General features: G+C 40.1%; 2 long non-coding RNA genes across 4 annotated transcripts in view; one reads left to right on the top strand and one right to left on the bottom strand.

Moving 5' to 3' along the window:
- The window catches only part of LOC143442141 (uncharacterized), a 29,262-nt gene extending 12,073 nt beyond the window's left edge, over window positions 1-17,189 (bottom strand). Inside the window, exons 1-2 of the long non-coding RNA XR_013110148.1 lie at window positions 17,093-17,189; window positions 16,282-16,377 (exon numbers count right to left, since the gene is read on the bottom strand). This is a non-coding gene — a long non-coding RNA (uncharacterized LOC143442141). The remainder of the gene's footprint in view (window positions 1-16,281; window positions 16,378-17,092) is intronic.
- The window catches only part of LOC143442139 (uncharacterized), a 55,362-nt gene continuing 39,593 nt past the window's right edge, over window positions 11,301-27,069 (top strand). For 2 of the 3 annotated variants that reach the window (XR_013110144.1, XR_013110145.1), the window contains exon 1: window positions 11,301-11,844. This is a non-coding gene — a long non-coding RNA (uncharacterized LOC143442139). The remainder of the gene's footprint in view (window positions 11,845-27,069) is intronic. The other variant, XR_013110146.1, reaches the window with a different exon arrangement.

The raw sequence follows: 27,069 nt of genomic DNA, 5'->3' as shown, positions 1-27,069 counted from the left end.
ACGTGTTCACTATGTGTGCTCTTTATTTGCCTTCCGGACAGTTAGTCATCATCATGTGTGTTCTGACAGTCGTCACTGTGGTGCTCTGACAATCATTGGATGTGCTCTGACAGCTAGTCTTCATTGTGTGTGCTCTGGCAGGAAGTCATCCTTGTATAAGATGACGTACTTGGGGATGGATGGCGGGGATGGATGGCGGGGAGGGATGGCGGGGATGGATGGCAGGGATTGCAGCCCCTGTTTGAATCTATTTCTATGGCATCTCCAGTGCTTGACATTGCATATGCTCCAAAGCACCTGCTAAGTACTATAGATTTCAATAGAATATATAAGAAGTTTTCCATTGTCTATTTCTAGAAATCTGTCAGGAATGGAGTGGAAAGAATCGAGAAGAGGTGAGTATTGAAGAACAGCCACTGGGCTTCTAAATGCCACCTGGTCTGTCCTCCAGTCATCCCTTGGCATTTACATTAGTGATTCCCTTCTTCTGGTTCTGAGACTGGGGGCAGGGTAGGGGGAGCAGGCAGAGCCTGCTGGCTGAGAATCACAGAACCCCCACCATCGAATGGATTTTGCTTCTGATCTCTGTAACACAAGTTTTATAGTTAAGTATTCATGTGCTATTTGAGCTTGTTGTACATACACGGGGGGGGGGGAGGGGGGGGCGGGGCGCGGAGAGGGGAGGTGAGGAGGCAGCCCCTTAACCCAGAGCCAGCATAGTTATTTCAGTTGAGAGAAGAACAAATAGCTAAGGGTATTACTGACATCATGCCCTTGAGAATGGTTGGAAGGCAAATTCTTTCCAACAGAAGTTACTGCTCTTGATCTTACAATGTAAATACTATTATGCATTGGGGATGAGAAGCTGAAGCTCATCCATGGAAACAGCTCTACTCTCCTGGAGACTCGGTCTGGAATTTTAGCTCGACAGTTTCAACAGGGCTTACTGTCCAGTTATTTCTGTTGGGTGTTGTGTCTGATTTCATTAAATGTCACTATCTATTGGCTGCTGATAAGTGTTCTTTTACTTCTGCTTGATATGAAAAAAAATATATATACATATATTTGTGAAATATATATGTGAATATATATACATACATATATAGATACATATACATACATATATACATATATATACATACATATATATGTATATATATGTGTGTATGAATTGAATATATATATATATTCACTCATCCAAAGCCCAAAGTACAGCTATGCTAGTTCATTATTCACTTGGATCAATCCCCCTTAACTTTACTTGTCTTGTTTCCAGAATCAACCATGAACAGTGGATGGCTTAACATATGAACTGAGTTCAGGGATCTATGTATAGAGAACAAGAGTGTTGCTTATGAGAAAGTCTTTTAAGTAATAGGGTTTTGTTGCTGTTGTTATTATTAATTTTGTTTTATTTTGGTCAAAAGTAAGAACAAAGATAGGTGGAATAAATTCAAAATTGTGACAAGCCATTTTTTTTCTCTCTCTCCCCTCCCTCCTCTCTCTCTCTCTCTCTTTTTCTTTTTATTTGTGATGGGGTCTCTCTTTGAAAATGGAGTTCACCAATTAGCCAGTGATGGGTTTACCTGTCTCTGATTCTCAAGAACTGAGATCACAGACTTGTTTTTGTTTCTGGATTTTTTTTTTTTTTTTTAACATGGGTGCTGGGGATCCAAACCCAGCTCCTTCTGCTTGTGCAGGAAGCATTTTTGTCACTCAGCTGCCCCCCTCAACCACAGTGAGTTATTTTTAAAAGCATACAGAGTGCAATGCTCCAATACTAAAATTGAAGTATTTTTTTTTCTTTTTTTCCCCTAAACTAATGGATAACCTTGTCTAGGACATTGACTGAAAGCATCCATGGAGATTACCATTCTATTTGCCTGAATTTTCCTTCAGCATTCTGCCTGGACATTTTCTGTATCCTTTACATAAGGACAAACTCAGAAGGCAAAGAGGTTAGGTGGAATAAGTCTTAGCCTTTAAACTCATGTTTAGTCTTCAAGGCCAAGAGTCTCAGGGCCACATGCAGAAAGCCCAAGCCAGGACCTGGGATCAGGCTGTGGAGAAAAAGCCAAGGAACAAGAAAGGAAATGACCAGAGTAAGGCAGCGTAGTCCCCAGAGAGCCAGCCTCCTTGGCCTTCTTAGAGGAGTTCCCAAACATTTTCCCCCAGAAATCTTCCACTCTGTTCTCTGTTTTTTTTTTCTTCCACAGAAGCCTTTGCCTCCCAGCTGGGACTCATTTGGTTTGGGTTTTCATCTATAAATTGCTGTCAGCAAGGATCCTTGGGAGCTAATTGGTGAAAGTGACCTGAAAAGGGTCCTCCAGAGGGACTGCAGTGCTCAGCATCTTCCCCGACTCTCTCTTCCCCAAGAAGTTGCCTTCCCAGTTGCTGAGAAAAATATCATCTTTGAAGCCTGAGTAAGTTTTTCTTTAAAACCCGAAACACTCCTTAGATGAGACACCATCGAGCAAGAGTGTGCCTTGGTCCGGAGAGTGTGTGGGGCAACTTTCGCTTGTGCCTTACAGTCTCATTTGGACACACTTCAAAGAAGTACTGCAGGCAGAACTACCAAAAGCAGAACAGCAGGACACAGGATTCCCAGTGGCTGGGGCCTCTGTTCAGTGTCTGCATCACAGGAGAATCGCCTTTGCCTTCCTTCTCATCTTCTTTGCAGTCTTTCAAAGGGAGGCCAGCGCACAGCGGGACACACAGACTCACAAGAATAGCAGGACATTTGTAACGATTTGACTTTCCTTTTGTAAAAAGAGATCTTTGCAGTGATGCTGGCACGGAACAGGAGGACAGAAATTTAAGCCTGGAATGAAGCCATTCAGCTCTGGCAGTGAAAAGGCAAACGTGGCATCGAAGAACCAGTAGTGGAGTGGGCTCAGCGGCCGTGAATCTCAGGGCACAAACTAAGCCTCATACAACGTTCCATGTTTATACAACAGCCAAAGTTTTAGACGCGTATTTTTAATAAGTCTGACAGTTTCACAGAATTCTGATAATATTCACTCCAACTCCCAGATCCACCTCAATTTGCTGGTCTCTCATTGTTTTTCATTTAATACATTATTAAATTAATTAAGCATGTAATTAATAACTAATTTGTGTTGTCTGTCTATTCATTGGTGTGGGACCATTCACTGGAGCATGATGGACCTACCAGGGGCCACACCCTTAAAGGAAATGGATCCCTACCAATGATCTGCAATGTGCAGGGGTTGTTTTGTAGAGTATCCGTTAGGACTGAACTCCAGACTGCCTTTTGATTGGTTGTGGTTTTCTATACTCGTCTCTGTGTGTTGCAATGGCTCGTGATACAGAGTAGAGCTGGGGAGGTAGGATTAAAAAAGAATTTTTGAAATAGGCCGAAAGTAATAATAATAACAGGGCCCTTTCCCTAACCTAAATAGTTAAAAGTGCCTGCCAGCAGGTTTGGCCCCATCTAATTAGTTACAGAGGAGGGGGAGTTACAAGACAAAGGCCTGTTAAGAACATCCCAGAAACTGACTGGCCAAGGGAGGGACTACACCCTGCCCCCATGGTACGGCCTGCTAGTGTTCAAAAAAGTAAAACAACCAATCCTGTGCGCCCGCGTGAAAGTTCACTTTTTCCCCACCCCGCCCATATATAAGCGCTAGACCCCTGAGCCACACCCCGCCCATATATAAGAGCTAGACCCCTGAGCCACAGGGTCAGTCCCTCTATCCCCTATGTGAGATATGGGGATATGGGCTGGCCCAGAGCTCTGATTTAATAAACCACCTCATGTGCTCTACAGCAAGACGGTCTCTCGTGTGTCCTTTGGGTGCGTGCTATCCTGTGACTCAAGTGGGCCCACCTTCTGGGGAGTCCTGGACCTTTCAGGATGAATGGATAAAGTGCTGACTGCAAGAATGAGAGCCTTTGGTCTTTATCACACATGTAAACAGACGGATATAGTGGTGCAGTGCTGCAGTGCTGCAGAGGCAGAGACAAGAGAATCTCTGGGCTCAGTGGACAGTCTTAGCACCGAGTTTGAGCTTCAGACACGGTAAAAACCCTGTCTCATAATAGGAAAAAAGAGAAAAGGTGGAGAGAAATTGAAGAGGACATCAGATGTTGACCTCCGAGTGCATATACACACAAGTACACACACACTCACACACACACACTCACTCACACACACACACTCACTCATACACACACTCACACAGTCTAAATACATAAATTAATGGCTAAGCAGTTTTAAGTATTTGCTGATTCAGCACACAGTACCATCCCATCCCATTGATAGTATTTACAACTCTTTCAAAAACATCCACAGAAAGGGTTGAGCGAGTTCATCATTACTCACTCTTGATGGCCAGTGGTTCTCCTTCCGCCATGTACCACAACAATGACTACCAGCTGCACTCAGAGTGACATACATTTATTTATTTGTTAGGTGTGCTGGCTAATTTTATATCAACTTGACACATCGGAGAGGAGGAAGCTCCAACGGAGAAAATGCCTCCATAAGGTTGGGCTGCAGGCAAGCCTGTATGTCATTTTCTTAAATAGTGACTGATGTGGGAAGGCCCAGAACATTATGGGGGAGGCCATTCCCAAGTTGGAGGTCCTGGATTCTATAAGAAAGCAGGCCGATTGAGCATTGCGGAACAAGCCAATAAGCAGTACTCCGTCACCGCCTTTGCATCAGCTTCTGCCTCCAGGTTCCTGCCTTGACTGGGTCCCTGTTCTAATTTCAGGGACGGGGCTACCATGTGGAAGTGTAAACAAAATAAATCCTTTCCTCCCAACTTGCTTTTGATTACTGTGTTTCACCATAGCAAAAGGATAAGACATTAGGTAATGCGTTAATGAGCTATAACTCAGCAGTGTATGATGGGGAGGGGAATGAAGATCCAGATCTAAGTTCCTGATACTCTAGGCATTTTCATACACAGCTGCTTTGTACCTTCCCTTCCAACAGGGTCACTTCCAACAGTAAACGTTCTTAGGGGTAAGAGTTGAGGGACTTTGTTTCTAAGGTTTCTCAGGTGAAAATATGCAAATGTTTCTTCAATTCCCTACACAATTTGTGTCTCGTTAACATTTGACTTGTCTTCAAAGATAACTTTATGTCTTTGGTGATCGATGGACATTCAATGGATACTTGCTTTCTCAAAAAAGAATAATGCTTAATCTGACCTTGGCCCCCAGTCTGGTAAGTGCTCTGTGAGAAGAATTAGAGGCAGATGTTAGGGGCAGGATTGATGGAGTAGTATTCCTGTGATGGCTTCTATCAATGACCAGCTGGACAGGACCTACAGACACCAAGGAAAGGAGGTTCTGGGCATGCCTGTGACATGTCATTTAGATCAAGTTCAGATATGGGGAGACCCATTCCCAATGTGGGCAGCACCATTTAATTGGTCTAGATCTTGGATTGAATAAAAAGGAAGAAGGGAGGTGAACAGCAGACTTCCCCTATCTGCATATTAACCATGAAAGTGTGCGACTATCCTCAAGGTCCTGCTGCCATGGCTTCTAGGCCATGATCACTGTCACTTCAAAACTGTGAGCCTAAATGATCCCCTTTACAGTTAGCTGCTTTTGTCAGAGCTTTTCCCCATAGCACCAGGAAAAGTGATTAAGAGACTTTCCCACAGATATCCTTGTGATCTGCACACTTTTTCCCTCCCCCCCCATACAGGGTGTGCTTCTTTGCAAATAATATATTCATTCTCAGTTTAGGGGCTTGTTTCTAGAGTATGAACCTGCAATGGGAGCCAGAACATCCCCTGTAAGCAGCGTATTAAATATAAACCACAATAAACCCCTAACCAACCAAGACACAAATATACTGGATTTTGTGACTTAAAAAAAAATGCAGGAGGCCAGGGTGTGGCAAGACAGGAAGATGGGCTCAGACGGGCAATTCAAAGGTAGTTCAGTGGGGAAGAGATTTCAACTGACCCTTCAACAAAGAATAACATTTCTGCAGGAAGATAAGAGGTTATTGCGGGGCTAATGGACATTCCAAGAAAACCCAGTGGTTTATCCTGGCTCCAAATCTCCAATTTAGAAGGCTTCCCAGAAGCCCAGCTGGGCCTAGGGTCAGCTTACAAATGGGAATACAACATGTGTGGTTTGGGTTTCTCTGAGGTTTGAATGTCTCAGGGCCAGCTTAGGTGTACCTCAAACAGCGCCAGAGCTCCAGATTAATTTCCGTGAACTTCTGATGTGCTGGAGCCACTCCTGACCACAAGGTCAGTCTCCAAGCAAGTGTGGAGGAGGCATTCAGAAAGCCCTCACAGACATCTCACCTCCTGGCTCCAGAGACCCCTGGAATGGCTCCTTGCCATCTGGAGTGTCATCACACTGCCTACTTAGTATACAGAGCAACTGCTCCTGCTCTGGGCCTTTTGGGAAGGGTATTTCTTTTATTCCATGTGCCCAGGTATCTCTAGAGCCAATACACCCCTAGCCTCTCTCTAGAAAACCATCCAATGAATTGAATGCAAATGAACATTTGTTATTCCCAGACCCAGTAGAACTCATGTAGGGAAACTACCTTTCATAAATGTTATGTGGAACTCACATAACTCTCCAATGTAAATTCTCTTTTATTACAATTTTATTCTTGTTTTGTTTCCCTTTTTCTATTGAGGTAAGAAAATGAAGACAGATTAAATCATTACAATTACAAGTGAATGCTATGTTCTGCCTTGTAGAATTAGTTTTAACTCACTGATTAGACAGGGAAACAATTCCTGAGTAGAGCTGGTGAAATCCACTCACCAAGTCCGTTACACGTGGGTCACATAACAATCGATATTAATTCAGATATGGCTTTATTTAGAATTTCACTCAGTTCAATACCATCTTTAGAAGTGCCCATATGAATACTATTTGTTTCCTGATGCCAGTGTGGTGCCCTTATTTTTTTATTTTAATGAGAGTAATAAACACTGTTTTCCAATGCTTTTACATGCTATTTTAGTTAACCTCCACAATAGCTTGATGAAAAGTCATGCATTTGTTGTCCTCATTTTTTCAGAATGAGGAAATCAATGATAGAGAGATAGATAGGTAGGTAGATAGATAGATAGGTAGATAGATAGAGGGTCAGTAAATGGATGGATAAATAGATGTATGGATAGATGAATGGATGGATGGATGGATAGATAGATGGATGGATAGATAGATGGATAGGATATGTAATTTCAAAGGAGCGACATGCTAAGAGGCAGCAGAACCAGTGTGCTGTCAGTCACTCACAATCTTATCAAGTGTGTCTTAGTCTCTTCTGTGCCTGATATGGCAATGCATGGACAGAAGGTGTGGGGATTTCTATTCTAGAAATAAACAACAGACCTGAGCCACAATAAAAACAATATAAATGAAACACTAAGAAAAATCAGGTCGAGGACTAGCTTAGACAACATCATCAAGGCAGGCCAGGTCACTTCAGATCACACAACTGTGAGGATGATGACAGTTGAACTGAGACCTGAAGAATAGACTGCCAGGATGGATCCAGGCACAGTTAGAAAAGAAATCATCTTCTCAGTCATATCTGACTGTGCTTTCATACTCTTAGAGGTGAGGAACTAGAAATCCAGGTAAGGGCCTCATTGTATATCCTTTGTAATTTGTTGAATATACTTATGCCTGTCTATATAGTAAAGCACACACACACACACACACACACACACACACACACACTCACAAGTTTATAAATGTGTATATATATTGCAATACATATTATTACATATATTATATATTAATATATACTTCACAAATGCACATATATACATTTATATACACACATAGTTACATTAAATTTAATATTTACATGCAATATATAATATTCAATATGGAATATATGTTATGTAATATATGATATATAATATAGAGTATGTAATATATGACATGTGGCATATGACATTGCATGCTATATGTTATATATTATATTACATATAATCATATATTATATATTATCATATATTATATACTATAAATTATGTATCATATAATATATTACATATATTATATACTATGAATTATATATCATATAATATATTACATATATTATATCATATATCATATCCCATACAATATGTATTACATATTAACTATATGTTATATATTATAATATATTATATATATTATATATTACATATTATAATATAGTATGTGTTAATTTGCTTTTGTCATATAATATCTTGTTTTTTCATCTCTCTCTATAAATATATATAAAATGTATATAATTATATATTATATATTAAATATATAAAACTATATTATATATTTATATACATATATTTAATATATTCTAGCTTAGTTCAATCTTTTAAAACTATTCTTACTAATTCCAATATAAAGCACATCTCCAGATATTTTTAGAGCCTTCCTGACTATTTTAGCTAAAGTTTTCTTCTTAGTTGGGTGGGAAGAACTAGTTAGTTGGCTCTCTCACAGGAATACTTTCTTAAGCAGGTTAATTCCCTCCTAGATATATTTCAAGTTTCATAAGAATCTAGAAAAATGAACTCTCATGAGCTGATACTAATTTGCAAAATGGAGAATGCTTCTAACCAAGCTTGAGGTACTAAGGTAGACGTTGCCTTGTCAAGAGGGATAAAAACCAATACATAGAACAACCAGCAATTCTGGAAAAAAGCCTTGTCGTCTGAGTGGGTTGTCTCAGATCCATCTGAGAGATGGCCAGAAACACAAACATACTGTTCACTGGGGGTCAGGGTGGGAGGGAGTTAAGGACAGTGTGGAGAATTCCTGTCTTCAGAGTCCCAGTCTTACTTGAGACTTATCCTTGATTTGGGTCAGATCTGTATCTCTTCGTGGTGGAACTGTTCTTATCCCCAGATTTGTGGAAAAGCATTAAACAATCCTATAGGCCCAAGTCACTAAAATGCTGAAGAACTCCAAAGAACTCCTCATCTGTGTGTGAGTTAATGTTTGCATATCATTTCCTGCATGTCATCTTACTGACTAGACACCTTGGTGTGAGCCACAAGCTGGAAGATTCATAGAGCAAGACTAGGGATTTGACAAATCTGCTACCTGCCCCACTGTGTAAGTGCAGGCCTTCTCCAGAGCATTAACAACAGCTCCGATAATGACAGTGTTGGAAAACTTATTTTCCATAGAAGATTCTATGTGGTTCGTGTTACATCACACCATTTATGTTGTCTTTACATGGTATTTATTTGTTTGACTATCTATGTGTCTCTAAGCTAGGACGAGAGCAATATAATTCATACTCTGTTAAATGAAGAAAAGTGAGACCCATGTCAGAGCCCATCAAGCATACTTATAAAACCACATGAACATTTAGATAGCATGCTCCTGCCAGTGTTAATGGGAAATGTGTCTCTGTAACCATGATCAAGAGGCATGGGTTAGTGGAGTGTGAGGCCTAAAGAGACACTAGCAGAGCTATGTTCATGTGTTTCTTGCCTTTTGATTCCTATTTGAGTTTAGAACACTCTCTTTAAGCAAAGCTTTTGAAGCTGCCCAGACACATGCAAAGGGTGTATAAAGGTTCCCAGCTGTCTGGACCTCCTCCGTGGAACCTCCTGTACAAAGCTGATATAAATTCATCAGGGTCATCCGCAGGGCTAACTGCCTTGTATTATCTCTAAGGAACCGATCAAACTCACCTAAGGACACATAAAGAGCTTCAAACTTGCTTCTACCTAGACATACCACACCACTAAGAAGGAATTGGGTTTTTTTTCTCATTGAAAGTTATGTGAAGGAAGGACTCTACATGGTTAGTGTTAATGTCGATTTGCTTGCTTAGATCCTTTTCACTTTCAAAAACGAAACTGCTTAGTACCAGTGAGCACAGATATTCCTCTCTCTGTCTTTCATCTTGCATTTGAGGGATCCATTTTGTTTAGAGGAAGGCATGAATTCTCACAGTTCTAACCCTAGTTGTCTTTGGGCATTGCTGACAACACTGTGACCTACGCAATGATGCGCCAATGTCTCAGCATGCTGCATAACCTCTTCTTTCCCACAGAATTCATGTGTCTTGGCTCCTTCTCCTCAATCTCCTCCTTCAGATGCTTCTCTCTTGCAGGTTTGCAACTAATATTCTGACACAGAGGTTCTTGACCTGTGGGTTGCCGGCCACCTAGGACCATCGGAAAACAGATATTTACACTGTGATTTATAAAAGTAGCAAAGTTACGGTTATGGAGTAGCAACAAAAATAATTTTTATGGTGGGGGGAGTCATCACAACATGAGAAAATGTATTAAAGGGTTGCAGCGTTAGGCATGTTGAGAACAACTGTTCTAACAGTTCACAACTCAGTCCCTTCTTAAGGCAGTTCAAAAGTCTTTCTTGGCTCTTCCCAGCCTTCCAACTTTTCTGTAGATGAGCTGGTACCGGAGATGGTACCAGCCAGTGTTTATCAGTATCTCTTTGATTCTCAGTTTTTGAACTTTGTGGAAAGCAGAAATAGTTTTACTTCCAAGTTTTGATTACCTGCGATGACAAATGCATGAAACAGGTGGCAGGTATTAAAAGTAATTAAAAATAAGTCACCTGAAATGTTGAGGATTCGAGGGTTATTGAGTTGTTCACCTGGCTTCTGCTCTCTATAAAATTCTTACGCTGTTTAAGATTCGTTTTGAAATACTGAATCTCAGTTGATGTGTTCATTATTAAAAAACTCTTTTAAAGATCCACTTTGAAAATAGATTGGTTTTCATTAACAGTATGAAGGATATCAAAAGTTAATTTATTTTATGCGTATGCACAGATACACAGCAAACGATTCATCACCTGTAACGCACTAGGCGGGTCAGTATTGGAAAGCTTTTCATTTGCTTCTTGCCCCATGAGAGACTTCCGTAGGATAGTTACTCATATTTTTGGTTCTTCTAGAACAATCTTTCAGAAGCTTCCCGTTTTCACAAGAGACCATGGGATACCACCCTTAGAAACATGGCTCTGTTTGAGTCAGTTTTACTATCACGTGCGTGAAACGGGGTGAATTCTTTTAACCCGGCTTCACGTTTCCGGCTTAGATATGAATAAAGACAATACTTCCTCAGGAAGAGTTGCAATGGCAGAGTGAGGTAATATTTAAAGTGTTTAGACCAGGACCTGGGGTATAATAAATACTATGCTTAGAATTCGTGGCTACCCTTGGGTCCCTTGCAGGTTTTTGTTTTATTTTGTTTCCATGTTATTAAGCATTAGTAATGCAACCCAGTTAAATAGGATAGACGGGAGTGTCCCGAGGCAGTTACTTCTGCAGAGGAGTGGCAATGGCTATCACTGACAGTGGAAAGGTTCTTGGGGCACTGCTATTAGTAAAAAGTTGTTAAAGGGCTGTGCTGCTGGTGGTGTGGGGGTGGGCGTGGCTGCTGCCGCTGCTGGTGTGGCTGCAGCAGGTGGTGCAGCAGCTGTGGTGGCTGATGGGAAGGAAGCCTGGGGCGGAGCCTGGTGCTGCTGCTGCCGCTCATAAAGGAGAGCAGAATGTGAGAAGTAACCAGTCATTTGGTTTTGAGTTTTCTCGGGCAATACTACACAGGTTTCTGCTGTGAGTCTTTTTCATCTTTATTGGAGCGTGACCAGAATTGCATGTCTTAAAAAAAAAAAAATCATTTGAGAGTGAGAGACTTGCTGGTGGAAAAAAAAAAAAGGCCAAGTATAGGCTCAGGATAAATGGCTCATCTGGGAAAGTGCCTGCCACCACAAGCCTGAGGACCTGAGTTTGGATCCCTAGTTCCCATGTAAGAAGCTGAGTTTGGCGCCGTGTGCATACAGCCAGGGGGAGAGCAGATGGAGACGGGGAGATCTCGGGTACTCAGCTGGTCTAGTCAATAGGTGAGTTCCAGGTTCAGGGATATGTCCAGTCTCAAAAGATAGGGTATCTTTGGCTTCCACACAAATGCAAGAGCATGCGCACACATGTCTAAATATATACGGTCAATCGCTGAATGGTGGGAAGAACTGTCTGATTTAGAATGCCCGTCAAACTGGCCATTGTTTATGGCCCTTAGGAAAAATACAAGGTCTCCGGAACACTCCGGCTGATTTTAATGATCTATTGCTTGCCTCCAGTCTGCATAATGAGATTAGCCTCTATGACCATTTTTCCTGCGTTCCGAAATTCTGCAGGTTTTTTTCATTACCATTCTGAAGCATGTAAGTCTAGCAGAGAAAGGCTCTGTATTGTGCTTGATTGTATACATAGATTTTTTTCCCACCTTGGTTTTAAACACTTTGTAGATTCATATGTCTGCAGAGGAAATGCTGCCTCTTGCCTTTCTGAATGCACTTTCACTGTAACTAGTTAATTCAGCACCCACTCAAAGATTTCTGGTCACCTTTTCCATGCTTGCTTATAAAGGCAAATCCCATGCCATAGGACTACATTCATATTTAATATATTAGCTCAGAAACAAAATTATTATTTTTTAAAAGCTAAAGCAGCAAGAAGGTAATAAGAAAAGAGACAGTAAATTTATGTATTATTTTGGACCATGAAACTCAGGATCAAGCTATGATCCTGGCCAGTAGTTGTGTGCAAGGGTTAGCTTAATACGAATATCTACATAAAAGAAGGCGTTTAGACAGCCTGACTACATTCCACTAGAGAGTTCAATATATGAAAATACCTGTATAAAATACAGAGGTTACTTTTATTTTAGGTTATGATCTGAATGTGATGTTGTTAAGAGGTATACCTGACTAGGTGTTTAAGTCAGTTATTGGAAATCTCTGACACTGTCTTCTTTTCTTTTTGTTTGTTTTTAACTAAATATTTTAGTTTTTTAGAATTTCACTCAATACTTTTTAATCACATTCACCCCCAAGCCTCCTCTTACCTCTTTTCAGATCCATCCCCACCTTCATACCCCTTCAATTTTATGACCTCCTTAAAAAAAATGTGATCACTCATGGACTTCAGTTTATACTGTCTATATACTTGTGGATGTGGGGCCATCGACTTGAGTAGAGGCAGCTCACCAGGAGCCATGTCCTTACATTAGTAGTTTCCAACCTTCCCTAAAGCTGCAACCCTTTAGTACAGTTCCTCATACTGCAGTGACCCCCAACCATAAAATTATTTCATTGCTACTTCATAACTACAATTTTGCTACTGTTATGAATCATAATGTAAATATCTGATGTGCAAGATATGTGATATGCAACCTGTAGAGGTCACGACCCCCAGCTTGAGAACCACTGCCTTAAAGAATTCTGACTTTCCCTCCAACTGTCCATGGCTCCTCAGTTAGGAGATAGAACTCCTTTCTATGCCAGAATGTTGGCTGATTTGTTCTTGTGCAGGCAATCAGAGCTGCTGTGAGCTTATGAGAGCAAGATCCTTGTCCTCTCTAGAAGACACTGCTTTGTTCTAGTCCTTCCTAATGTGTGACTCAAAAAAAAAAAAGAACAAAAACAAAAACAAACAAACAAACAAACAAAAAACAACCAAAACTTCCTCCCTCCATTCTCTCTTATCCCTAAACCTCAGTTATAGGGTATGACATTGAGGTCCCATTTAGCATTCTCACACCTTATTCTCTGTGCTTTGACCACTTGCAAATTTCTGCATTAACCATCATCCACCGTACAAAGAAACTTTCTTGATGAGGTTTGAGAGCTGCACAAATTTATCGTGTCTATTAGCAAAATAAAAGTAGTAGGTTTTTCTCTGGGGCATGTGAGCTTCTAACCATGGCTTCTTGGCCATATTAGTAGTACCAAGCATGTGTTTTCTCCTGTAGACTGGGCCTCACCAAACAGCTGGTTACCGTCATAACGTTTGTGTCACTATTGCACCTATGGGTGTATCTTCCCATGCTCGTTGTTATTGTAGTTCATAGTGTTTACAACTGGATAAGACTGTCTATGACTTCCCCTACTCCCTGCCCTGTAATACCCAGTACTGTGAGAGCTAGCCAGCAAGGACGAAGCTACCTGGTCAATATCAACTTCATTTCTCCATGTCCTATGAACAAAGTATGTGGTGTCTTCAGCAATAGGGTTTTAGCATCAAGTTCTGGTGGGTAACTGAGAGCAATGGCAATAGGTTATGTTGTTTCGGGGGCTGTTTCCTAGAGACTTCTGACCAATAAATCAAATAAAGGATTCCCACACTTGTAACCGTGCTTTTTGCTCCGCCACTAATGGCTTCCATAATAAGAATAATTCATCCTATATATTTAATTAATTAATATATTACATTATACATATTTGATTGGGTAATCCAATTAAAATTTTATATGCATACATAATATAAATATTTATATACACACATATTTAAGAAGTTTATACAATAGTAGGCTTTTTCAAGTATCTTTAGACTTACCTCTTCACAAGCTCCTTATTCTTTCCTATGTTCTCATACCTCTCCCACTTAGATATCCATCCTCATTCTTCCCCTTTTCCTTTCACATTGCCTGTGTTCTACTATCCCCTGCTCCCATAAGACATTTAGTCACACTCCTCACCAATGGTCCCTTCTTAGTTTCAAGGATTCTACTGATACCCCTGGTTAAACACACAAATCTAAAGATTCTACACTAATATTTTGATTTGCATATGAATGAGAGCATGTGATGTTTGTTTTTCTGAATCTGGGTTACCTCACTCTTTGTTTTCCAGGGTCATCCATTTATGAATTTCATAACTTTATTTTTCTTAACAGTTTAATATGCCATTGTGTAAAGGTACCACATTTCCATGGTCCATTCCTCAGTTGATAAATATCTTTGCTAGTTTCCTGTCTTAGCTATTGTGAAAGGAGCATCTATGAACACAAATGAGCATGTGACTCAGAGTCATTTGGGTATACACACACACACACACACACACACACACACACACATACACACATATATATCCACAATGATTGTACCAATTTGTACTTCCACTAACAGTGCATGAGGGTCTATTGAGTTATTTTAACACAATATTTAATATAAATAATTGTTCCATTGGTTCTAGACATGATACAAAAACAACTTGGGGAATCTAATTTTTTTTCCTAGAGAAAAGAAATCAAGGCAAATATTCTGTGGTATTATCTAGAGCAGTGGTCCTCAGCATATCAGCTCTCCTGCATACCAGATATTTATTCCGACTCATAACAGTAACAAAAATGTAGTTATGAAGTAGCAACAAAAGAATCTTATGGTTGGTGGTTTCACCACGACACGAGGACTGTATTAAAAGGTTGTAGCACTAGGAAGGCTACAACCACTGTCTAAAGTTACTACTAAGTCTGTCTCCGTGAATATTTCCTAGCTAAGTTGAACCTTGGTTCTTGTATAAATGATGCACATATAACCCCACCTGAGTTGCTATGAGAGTAAATATGGAAATCTGTGACTGTTCTAAGACCTGGTGAATGCAAGTGTTCAGCAGTGGTAGCTGTATGGTGGGATTCCTTATTGGGCTTTTGGGAAAAAATGTGAGGCGCTGTGGAGTAGCTGTATTTAATCATGTAATAGATGTGTCAATCACCTGATGCTTTTCTATCTCATTATTGAGTGAAGTTGGTTTTATTTTTTATTAACTAAATCCGAAGAGGCAATCTTTAAGAGTGCTTGACTAAAGGGGTTTCTCTGATGGGAAGTTCAAGTTAACAACTGACAGCCTTCTGTTAGTCTCTGCTGCCTGAAACAGTCCCTTTCTTGCTCCCCCATTCTCTGAAGGGAGGCAAAGTGCTTATAGGACAGGATAAAAAATGGTCATGAAAACAGCACTTACTACTGCATAATTTGCTTTCCAACTGGCCCAGGATTTTGAGGAATTTACAAAATTTCAATATTTCTTTTACTGCTAACTAACATTTAGGAGAAAAAAAAAAAAAACCCCGGCATTTCCAGATAAGTTACTGTGACATTAGAGATGAAGGCATAAAGAAAGGGGGTGGGATTATTAAGCACAATCTCTGAGATAAGGTGATGAAATGGTCCTGGTCTACAAATTGTGATGGGACCTAGAGGGCTGGTCTGGAAAAGCTGGAGCAGTAACTTCATTAGAATGGGCACAGGGTTATTTTAAGGGGAATAACAAGACAGGTTCTAAAATCTCTGAGGTGATGCCTGGATGCTGGTTCTCTCACAAGTTGAACCCTGAGCTTCTGCTAGTAGACGAAATGGTCACTGCTGGGTGAAGGGCATATTGGATTTGAATAAGATATGAACATATGGCGATGATGCATAATTTCAGCTTCGACGAGTATAAGTTCTGTGTGTACACATGCTAGAAAAGGAAAAGGAATGAGTTGCTCTGCAGAATATTTACCCCGTTCTTCCTGTAGACTAGGCTGGCCTCGAACTCAGAAATCCGCCTAGCCTCTGCCTCCCGAGTGCTGGGATCAAAGGCGTGCGCCACCACCGCCTGGCGAAAAAATAAACACTTCTGATCTTTCCTTTCTGTCTTTTCTCGGGCTTGGATTTGTGCTCATGCGCATTTGGGTGATTTGTTGTTAGTTCTTTGGTTTGGTTCATTTTTTTTTTTTTTTTCTGTGTGTGTGTTCATTGTACTGCACTAAAGGATTACTGTTTCTCTGTGAAGAAAACCTTGCATTTAATAATCAGCATTTCTGAGGAGAAAGGACAGAGGAGAAGTGTGTATTTGATCACCCTGACCCCATTTCATCAAGCTGCTTCATGGACTACCATTGACTTTAAGCAGCCAAACATCTAGCCATGGTGATGTCAGCTACCCGTGTATGACTTCATCTTCTAATTCGTTCTAAGACATTAAAAAAAGAGAAAGAGTTGTGTGTCTTACACAGTCACTCCTGCTGTAGCTGCTTTTAAAAGAGACTCTTCTTCTTATAAAGAATGAACACCACATCTTTACACATACATGTATGCTACTGGAAAACATTTTTCTCAGAATAATGGTGTCAAGTACAGCGTGTGAATTTAGATTTCAGCCTGCCTTGTTCAGGTTAGTATTTCTACCTGTAGGGCTGCGGCCTTCTGACTAACGTCTTGAAAAAAATAATCACGTGGTTCTATCATTAAAGGGGCAGAGGTGAGTGAACTGGATAGATACAAGAGGAGGAACCAGGAAGAGGATTATATTAGAGAGTCTATATACTTACCACTCATGGCTGATCACCATCTGTCCTCAAAGAAGGGTGTACAGCGCCTTGCAACAGAATGTCAAACCTCTATGCTAAGGAATTCAACCAGGCCAGGCTGACACGCACAGCTTACAGCTGCTGTTGAGGGGAGATGCAGGCGGCCTGATAGGTTAACTTGATACCCTTGATTTCAACATCATTGTTGGATAAAAGACAGGCTCAGCAAGGGTTCGGAATTCAGAGCTGCTATTGCTTAAAGAGCACTAGAGATGGGCACTAGAAAAGACTGTCAAAAAGAAACCCATCTGTGCAATGCATTGAGTTCACTAAATGCAAAGTTTAGCACAAAGACCATAAACATAAGGCTGCCTTCCTGCTGCTCTGTTTGTCTCTCTTTCATTGAACAGTAAGTCTCCCCAAATGATATAAACATGGAGAAGCTTGAGCCACTTTTGGAGAAGGGTAGAAAGAGACCTGGCTGAACCAGCTTCCTAAATGAGTGCATTATTTTACCCTGATGGTTTCAATTAGAGAAAAATAGCTGCATCAAGACCATCTGCATATTCATAATGCAGAGCATATGGCTGGCTCTCTGGATTTTGAGAAGGAAAATGCATTAATAACCATGCTTCTCTCCAGGCATTTTTCACATTCCAGGTTATTTCTTCGAGGAAGAATATATTTGAAAAATCTGTTTACTTTTTACAAGAGCCAAACGTCCTTATTTCTTTGGACTTTTCTGTGTTGTGTCTACCACTATTGTGTGTTTTAACAGCAAATGCTGAAAAGACAGTATGATTGTTTATTATGGGGAATGTCTCACAAGTAAATTTATGACAGTTTTGTAGGTGCATATTTATGCCAACACATTGTCTCTTATTAAGCATAAGTTCCTGGAGTGAAAATTTTTAGAGTGCATGATAAGAACTCAAAACTAAAGTGTGTGTGTGTATGTGTGTGTGTATGTGCACGTGTGCTTGTGCCTGGGCATGTACACATACATATCTGTGCATGTCTGTGTGCCTTCGGGTCCATGCATCACATAGACAGAACAATGCATCTTTAAGGTTTACTATACATAATAATTAGTAAATTAAAATGGTGAAATTATTGAGTACAGAGAAAATAGGTCAGGTATCCTGTTATTCTGGTCAAAGAGTAAGTAAGAGAATGAATTTTTTCAATTTTAAATTCTTAATGGAAGAAAAAGTAATCTCCAGTTATATTAGAAGAAAATAGAAAACTAATGGAACTTTTGCTTTTATGTCTGGCTTTTCAGGTACTCAGTGGATCAATAAATCCAATTCCCAATGTACAATAACAAACAAGAAACAGCCAGAGAAGAAGAATTGGTACCTCTGCCTTAATAATATAGCAGAAAAGTATGTGACATTGGGGCGAGGGAGATTAGGAAAGAAATGAAATTTTATTCCTCTGGGAACGAGGCACCATGTTTGTTGAGGAAGAGTAAAGGGGAACAAGGAAACAATGTTGATGGGGGATGTATGTGCTGTGCAGAACCAGCTCCCATGAGAGCTTTGGGAGCACTGGAGTCCAGCAGCCTCCACACATCTCAGTTGAGATGCTGTCAGAGCCCCATGAGCTCAGAGGGGGCCTTTCTTCTAGATATGCCAGAGGAGATTAGGAGCTTCAATGAAGTGGCTTCTATTTGTTGCTCAGTTTGCAGATTTAAAGATGGAAGGCTTTCAGCAAGCATTGTACATTAAAAGGAGAAGGGCTTAGATAAGAATTACACTTTGCATCAATAGTATCTATTTTGCAGAAGGGAACAATGTGGTACTACCATTTATTTAAGAAATATTATTTGGAGACTCACAGTATTTAATACAATTTACTGGGGTGACAGATTGAGAATGAGTCTGCTTTTAGGGACTTAGTTACTGAATGACGCTTATTCAAAGAATCCACTCAATCTGAATTAGTTCTCTTTGTTTTTGCCAACGCTTTCTTCAGTTGGTACACCACACCAGGAATTTTGTCAGATCTGGTTGCATCCTCTTTGTAATGCATGGTATTAGCTCAGTTCAATAATCTTAGCTCTTTTGAGTAGCAGAAAGGTTGATTCTCATATTTTACCTTTTAATATTTATCTACTAGAAATGACAGTACAAGGTTAATAGTTTTCTGAATGTGTGTTTTAAACTATGTTTCATATCTATAAATCCTTAAAATTCCCTTTAGTTTTTTTTATTTACTCAGAATAACAAATCATTTCATAATAGTTTTTCTTTTTCATATACTTATTTTGGATGTAAAATGTGTAGTCTAAATATTATTTTGGTTTTGCTCTCAAATTGTTTTATTCATTTTACTAATTACGCTCCCCCCCCCCCTTGTGAGTTTTATGGAGTTTGGAACTCAGTGCATCTGAAGACATTGTATCTTGTTCATTCAAGTGGTAGCATTGTGCTTAGATGCAACTGAGAGCTACATTTCATTATATCAGGAACAATTGATAGATCAATGTGAATTTTTTTATACATAAAGATTGGTATTTCCATAAATACTATGCATACTAAATATTTTGCAATTCAGTACTATGCATGCTAAGTACTATATGTCTAACAATTATTTTTGCTTGTGAGCCTAGCCTTTCATGGCTGAGCCATCTCTCCAGCCCCTAACAATTATTTTTAAAAGAGCCTCAATAAAATCAGCTATTCAATATGAACCGGTTAAGCATTCTAAAGTAAAATTTCCCTTTACACTAATTGGGATAAAATTTATTTCAAATAACAAAACTTACCATTTTCATCGTTTTAAGCATGGGACTACATCACCACTGTTGTATTTACTGTTGAGCAACTATTACCTCCTAAACTCCTGTCATCCCAATAAACTCTGTCTCCACTAAACAGCAACTCTGTACTGTATTATGCTTCCTGTTTCTATGCATTTATTTATGCTAGATACCTCTAGAGATGGTGGTATTTGATTCTTCATTTTATAGGAATTTTCTGTCTTTAGATGGCTACTGAAGCACTAGGACTTAGGCCTTGGGAGTTGTTCCTCTATCTCTGCTTCACTTTTTGACCAGCCCTTGAAATATGGTGGAGAGACTCATAATGGGGTTCTTGTCAGTCCCAGTGAGTATACACCATAATGACTGTCATCAAAAAGAGTTCATTTTACATCTATTCAGACTTGTAGAATGTAGCATATTAATTTGAGATTATTTTCAGTTAAACTAGATAGAGAAATACAAGTGCATAAGTATTGATGAGACCGAAAGGATTCTGTCTGTATGTTGTATGTGCACGGGAGTGGTATGCTAACAATGGAGAATTTCACAAATGACTTTCTCATAGGTATTTTTCCATCATGTAGTAGCTTCTGAATAGTAAGCTGTAGCCCGGTGTTTATGTTCTATGGCTCACTGAAGTCATCACACTTTCCCAAGACAAGTGAGTGGAGATGCTGGGCCTCAGGGCCATCTCAGTGTCTGGCTGTGCTTTGTTCCACTCTGGTGACCTGATGGGCAGATGTGTTGCCGTTCCTTTAATTTGACCTTCCAAGTACCCTTCTACTCTTTTCAACACTGGGCTCCCCTGCTAGGGACCAGACATTTGACCCATTCTTTGTGAGTTTCCACAAGGGTCATCAACTTCCCACGTCTGGCAAACAGCTTCCCGAAGCAGCTGCAGTTAAGAATCATGATCTCCCTTCTCATCAAAACTAGGTCATGTTGTGGATAGCGGAGAAGTAGTGCGGAACTAGCTCAGGGTGGCGGTTCACCAAGTTCTAATACTGGCAGTAAAAATGGAAAATGGCCTTGTGTCAAACTTCAACATGAAATTGCACATGATTGAAATAATAAAAAATGATGGCAATGATTACAAAACAGACTTTCCAAATGTAAGGAACGTGGTGTAGGACATATCCGTTTACTCTGTGATCCTTCTCCTACTTCTCTGTGAACAGGCTGTGGGGGAGATGCAGCCAAGGCACAGGGGACCAAGTGGAAACCTCAGCTCTGTGCTTTCTTGACTCTTGCAACCTCACATCCCAAGAGTATTGTCAGAGTGGTTTGATTTTTTTTTTCTCCTTAAATGTAGCTTGGCAGCACTGCAGAAGTGTTTTATTTTTTAAGCCCTTTCTGGACACGGCCATTGACAGACGAGTTCTTCTGGTGAGGAAGAGCGGCCAGGACAGGAAAATGAGTTATTCTGCGTGGATTCATCTCTCAGCTCCTTCTCGTTTGCTCCCATTTTCCAAGGCTCTTTGATCCTTTCTCATTTTCAACTCCAAATTGGTCCCTGTGTATTCTGTGCCAGTTGGCACAGTTCTATAAAGAAGTATTTTGCTAATAATATCCTTGCTCTTCTGAATCCTCCTCTATTGTCTCCTTTGCCCTATCTGGGTAGCAAGTAGATTCCCTCCAGATTCTACTACTGGGGATTGTGAGTGCAAGCTGGGCTGTTTAGATTTAATTTGAACTTTTATTTATAGATTCACCAAACATCTTTGTTCTCCCGGGTTCAAGTTTCTTCAGAAACAACTTCTCGTCAGACAACATTTCACGTTAGTGCTTTGACAAAAATAAGGGGTTGTAGAACCTAAAGTGTCTAGCATGTTAATAGTGCCTACTAGGCTTATGTATTTGAAATATAGTTTTCACTTTTTAAAAGTAAACCTTAAAAAGAGACAGGCTCTGTGCCTGTCTTCCTAACTGGCTCTGCTACACTGGACACACTGTTTTTTTGCCTTTCCTGATGGTTAAGTCTGTGGAAAAAAAAGAAAACGAATTGCATGAACATTCCACCTGCTTCTGAACATTAAAGCACCATAGTCTATGTATTTTTAAAATAAGGAGACAACTTGACATGCTGTCTGAGAACTGCTGGGTGTTGCCTTTCTGATACTGTGGCCTGTACTTCTGCAAATCAATTTCTTTTAAAATTTTTTGAAAATCTCCACTTCCCCAACTTTCCCTTTTCCCCACCCTTGTGAATGTGCATGTGTGTGTGTGTGTAAAGGTGCACATGCGCACATGTGTGCATATTTGTGTGCATGGGTCTACGTGTGCATGTATGGAAACCAGAGATCAACACTAAGCATCTTCCTCTATCGCTTTCTATCTTACTTTTTGAGACAGGTTTTCTCACTGCACATGGAGCTAGGTGTTTGCTCTAGGCTGGCTAGGCAGGCAACCAGCTCTCAGGATCTGTGTGTCTCTGTCACTTGAGTACTAGGGTTATAAATGCACACTGCTTGCACCCATTTTTTTATATATGTGCTGGAGATTTGGACTCAGACCCTGATAATTGTACACCAAGAACCTTATCCACAAAGCCATCTCCCCAGGCTTTAGATTATAATTTTGTCTCTGGATTTTTCTCTCTTTCTGCTCACTGCAGCTAAACGTATTTCTTTCTTGAAGCTAGCAGCTTCTTAGCAGTTTGCAACACAGCTGTATCAGATAGTGGAGTGTCCCCATGAAATCCCGAGTAAAGGGATTTTACAGAAGAGGACCTCTAAAGCAATGGCATCTTGTTTTTTGCTTTCTCATAAATATGACTTCTGTGCTGTTTGAATGGTGTGGCTTGGTGTGCATGAATATTTTATCACTGTGCATTAACTTCATCTGGGGCATGATTTTTTAAAGAGTTCTGTTTGAGTAGGAATGTTTCTATTATGCCCTGGGCCCCGTTTTTCTATGGAAATGTACTTTGAATGTTGTAACAGAACTCTACTAGAAACAGCATTAAAATGAGAGCACAACATTTGAAGAGCAACTTTCCTACAATGCTATGTGCAGTGCCCCAGTAAAGGTCTTTTATGGTTTTTAGGCTCTTAATATTTGATATAGTGATGGGACAACAATTTTATGTTTCATGGTGGTAGTGTATCTATATACTTAATAAAGGAAGATGTCTAGACTGTTAACAACCCTAGACTTATATAGCATCTATTTTCTGCTACCCTGCTTTAAGCTCTAGGCTGAGTGCACTACCAGCCCCAGCCCTGAGAATATTAGATCCTCAGATGAAACACACACACACACACACACACACACACACACACACACACACACACACACACACACACACACTGTTCAATTTCAACCTGTCTTCTTGGCTCAATTGCTGAACACTTCTAATCTACTGGGGCTAGCATGCTTTTCTGAAAACTCTTAGCTCAGCACCCTAAATCTGCCCTCAACTTAGCCTCCCACCTGGAGAAACAGCCTATGGTTGTTCCACCTGCGATCTCATATGGCTGGTTACATTTTCTCCCTCTGAAGCATGATAAAAAAACAAAACAAAACAAAACAAAAAAACCAAACCTCTCCTTTCCCTGAATCTCCTCTCCTCCCATCCCAGGACCCAGAAGTCCCACGTCTTTCCTTCTGCCCAGCAATCAACCCCTGGCATCTTTACTGATAGATCAAGAACCAATTGGGGAACAGGACCCTAGCATCAGAACTACTCCTACAGGCTTTAAACCTCAGCCTGCCTTCACTTACACAACCATAGATAAGTCATTTTCCCTCTTTGGGCCTCAAGTTTGCATGTATAAGGTGGAACAATGACCATTACTTTCTAGAGTGTGAGTGAAATACCACCTATCCTTCACCAGGCATTAAGCAAACAACCTAGCAAACAACTTTCTACAGAGAGAAAAGACTTCTGCTTTCCAGCCAGAAGGGGCCATTTATATTTTTTATTCTCAAGCGAAGTAAGACTACTCAGAAATGTGCAATTTAAGTTTAACTTAATAAATCTGCTTTTGAATGGTATCTACTGATTCCTCCTCTGATACATAAAAACAGCCTCTTAGCACATCCCACTCCTTCTTAAACATTTAAACTCCCAGCATCTCCAGTCAGTGATTCACTAGCCAATAGTAGAGCCCGTAAGAATATGAGCCCTTTTATACACATCAGTTTGCTGCTGCTAATCACAGTGATGTTTTTTTTTTCGATTTCCCCTCCTCTGTCTTTCTTCTAATCAACACATGTTTACTGTATCATTTTCTGGCAGATATAAATGAATGTGGAAAATGTTTTAGCAGTATGATTTTGTTAACATGAAAGAGAAAGAAGATATAAAAAGAAACAATAAAGCAAAGAGAATAGACGGGATTCTTTCTTTGAAAAATAGCCTTTATAGTTCCAGATGTATCATCAACCAATATGTCTGGCCTTCGAGTAACAGCGCTCTTGACTCCATTTTTGCCACTGTGATGAGAATATGACTCATGTTTGGGCAAACCTGGTACCTTATACTCTGAGGCACACAGAGCATTTCAGTGGAAGAGCTCTGACTCAAGACAAACTGAAATTTTTTTTTTTCAAAGACTGACAGGTAGATAGTAGAAGAAGACATCCTTTGGGCTGCAATTATAATACTAAAAGTCTCTTTGCAGTATAAAACCAAGAAAGGAACTTCCTTTTCCAGAGGGGGCAAGTAGAGCAAGAGATGAAGAGAGGTAGAGAGAAAGAGAGATAGATAGATAGATAGATAGATAGATAGATAGATAGATGATAGATAGATGATAGATGATAGATAGATGATAGATAGATAGATAGATAGATATATAGATAGATAGATGATAGATAGATAGATAGATAGATAGATAGATAATAGTGGTAGGTTCTGCAGTCTGTGTCCCCGTGGCTTTAAATCTGTGAGCAATCAAATAATGATTATCTAGCTGATTGGGTTAAAATTTTCATGTTTCTGTCTTAAAAATCTGGTTAGCTCAAAAGTTATGGGAGTAACCAATCACTTTTGGATGGATTTGAGGCCTTCTCCCTGAGATAGAATCCATACCTGACACTGCTAAATTGGCAAAGAGTCCAAGACTAGATAGATCATGGCCTTAGGGGAAAAACCCAATGTTATTCTGCTGTTCTAAAGGAATATAGCAATGGCTCATAACGATATGTTGCTCTACCCATAGACCGATGCCTCACTCAGCCTTATCAGAAAACCTTCTTCGGACAGTAGATGGGAAGTAACACATAGAACCACAACTGGAAAATGTGCAGAAAGTGGGAGACTTTGGAATACTCAGTCCTAAATGGAATGTCTCCATCAACCCTCCTGCCCCCAACACACACACACACACACACACACACACACACACACACACACACACACACACACAGAGTTTAGGGAACTGTGCATAAGGCCTGCATTGGTTCAAGCCACATGGGTCATCTCTGAGGTAGGGAAGTAAGTACAATAACATCTCACCTCAGCCAAGGATCTCTCAGCAACTGATACCCATTGGCAAAAGAAAGCCAGTTTTCTCTAATGGAGTGTCATTGGTATACCATCCACACTCCTGGCAGGCACCATGCCTAGAAGTATGGCCAGCATAAAATGAACTCTAATTATCTCCCGCTCTGTGGAATTTTTGTTTCATTTTGTGTTGTTTTGGCATTTTTTTTTTTTTTTTGTGTGTGTGTATCTTGGTTTCTTCATTTTCATTTTTGTGTTGTGAGGCTTTTTTGAAGGAGAGAGAGAGAGAGAGAGAGAGAGAGAGAGAGAGAGAGAGAATATAGGGTTGAATGAGTAGGGAAATGGGGAGAATTTTGGAGGAGGGGTTGAAAGAGGAGAAATGTAATCAAAACATATTATATGAAAAATTAAAAAGAAAGGCAGATATTTTAAAAATCTGTTTAATATATTAGGAGCATTTTAAGGAATCTTAAAGAACAATTGTCTCTGTTCTCTGGGGACACAAGATGAAACTAGTGTCCTTTGGTCGGTATGTCTGAATAACTTGTGTAGTTATTTCTTTCCACCTTGTGTTTATATCTATTTTTCTTCTTTAATCAGAAATTTTAAAACTTGCTGTTAAAATAATCATCCTTCCTAATGGATGAATCAATCCTTTTCTCTTCCCAGACCAGCTGCTATGCTGCAGAGAGGTAAAGTTATTAAAATTTAGGGATTCCACATCCATGCAATATGTTTTGAGGGAATTTTTTTTTCTAAATTGCTTTTAATTTTAAATATCCCTGAAACTGAAGGCTGAAATGATTGTTTTCTTGCCTACTAAGTGGCAAGACATGGACCACTTTCACGATACAGTTATCGACAGTAAGTGGTATCATTGGATGCTTGTAAATTGGGTAGAAGACAGAAACTGAAGGAGGGGCTGTCCAGAGACTGCTCCACCTGGGTGTCTATCCCTTGTGCAGTCACCAAAGGTAGACGTTGATGTGGATGCCAGGAAGTGCATGCTGACAGGAGCCTGATATAGCTGTCTCCTTAGAGGTCTGCCAGAACCTGAAATATACAGAGGCTCACAGCTAACCATTGAGCTGATCCCAGTGGAGGAGTGAGAGAGAAGACTGAAGAAGCTGAAAGGGTTTGCCGCCCCATCGGGAGAGCAACAATACCAACCAACCAGAGCTCCCGAGGTCTAAACCACCAGCCTGGGAGCACATAGGAAGGGACCCATGGCCCCAGCTGTATACATAGGGGACGGTGACATTGTCAGGCATAGGTGGGTGAAGAAGTCCTTGGTCCAGTGATGGCTGGATGCCCCAGTGTGGGGGAAATCGTGGGTGGGGGCATATCCTCATAGAAGCAGGAGGAGGGGGGATAGGATAGGGGGTTCCTGGTTAGGGGGGAAATGGGGTAAAGGGATTACATCTGAAACTTAAATAAAATATTCAATAAAAAAATTTTAAAAAGAAAAACAACACACAAAAAGAAAAAAACAACAACAACAAAAGAAGATGGAGTAATGCGTCTCAGAAGGTGAAGAAATCTTTCAATGACATTGATTATAATAACACCTTAAATTGAATTCTTACTAATAATTCAGTGTTTTTATATGCTCTATCTGGGAAAATAAAATGTGCCTACAACTAAAACATTTCCTGGGCTAGAATTATTAAATATATCAGATAAGAGCTCTCTCTATAGGCTTTGCTGAAATCTTAGTGGCCATTCCGTTAACCCATGGGGATGGGAACTAAACTTGAAAGCCTCTTCTAGATGTTTTTAATTATA

Source organism: Arvicanthis niloticus, chromosome 4 (genome assembly GCF_011762505.2).
Source record: "Arvicanthis niloticus isolate mArvNil1 chromosome 4, mArvNil1.pat.X, whole genome shotgun sequence".
NCBI lineage: Eukaryota > Metazoa > Chordata > Mammalia > Rodentia > Muridae > Arvicanthis > Arvicanthis niloticus.
Note: the sequence above shows the minus strand (reverse complement) of the source record. Positions and strands in the feature narration are given on the sequence as shown.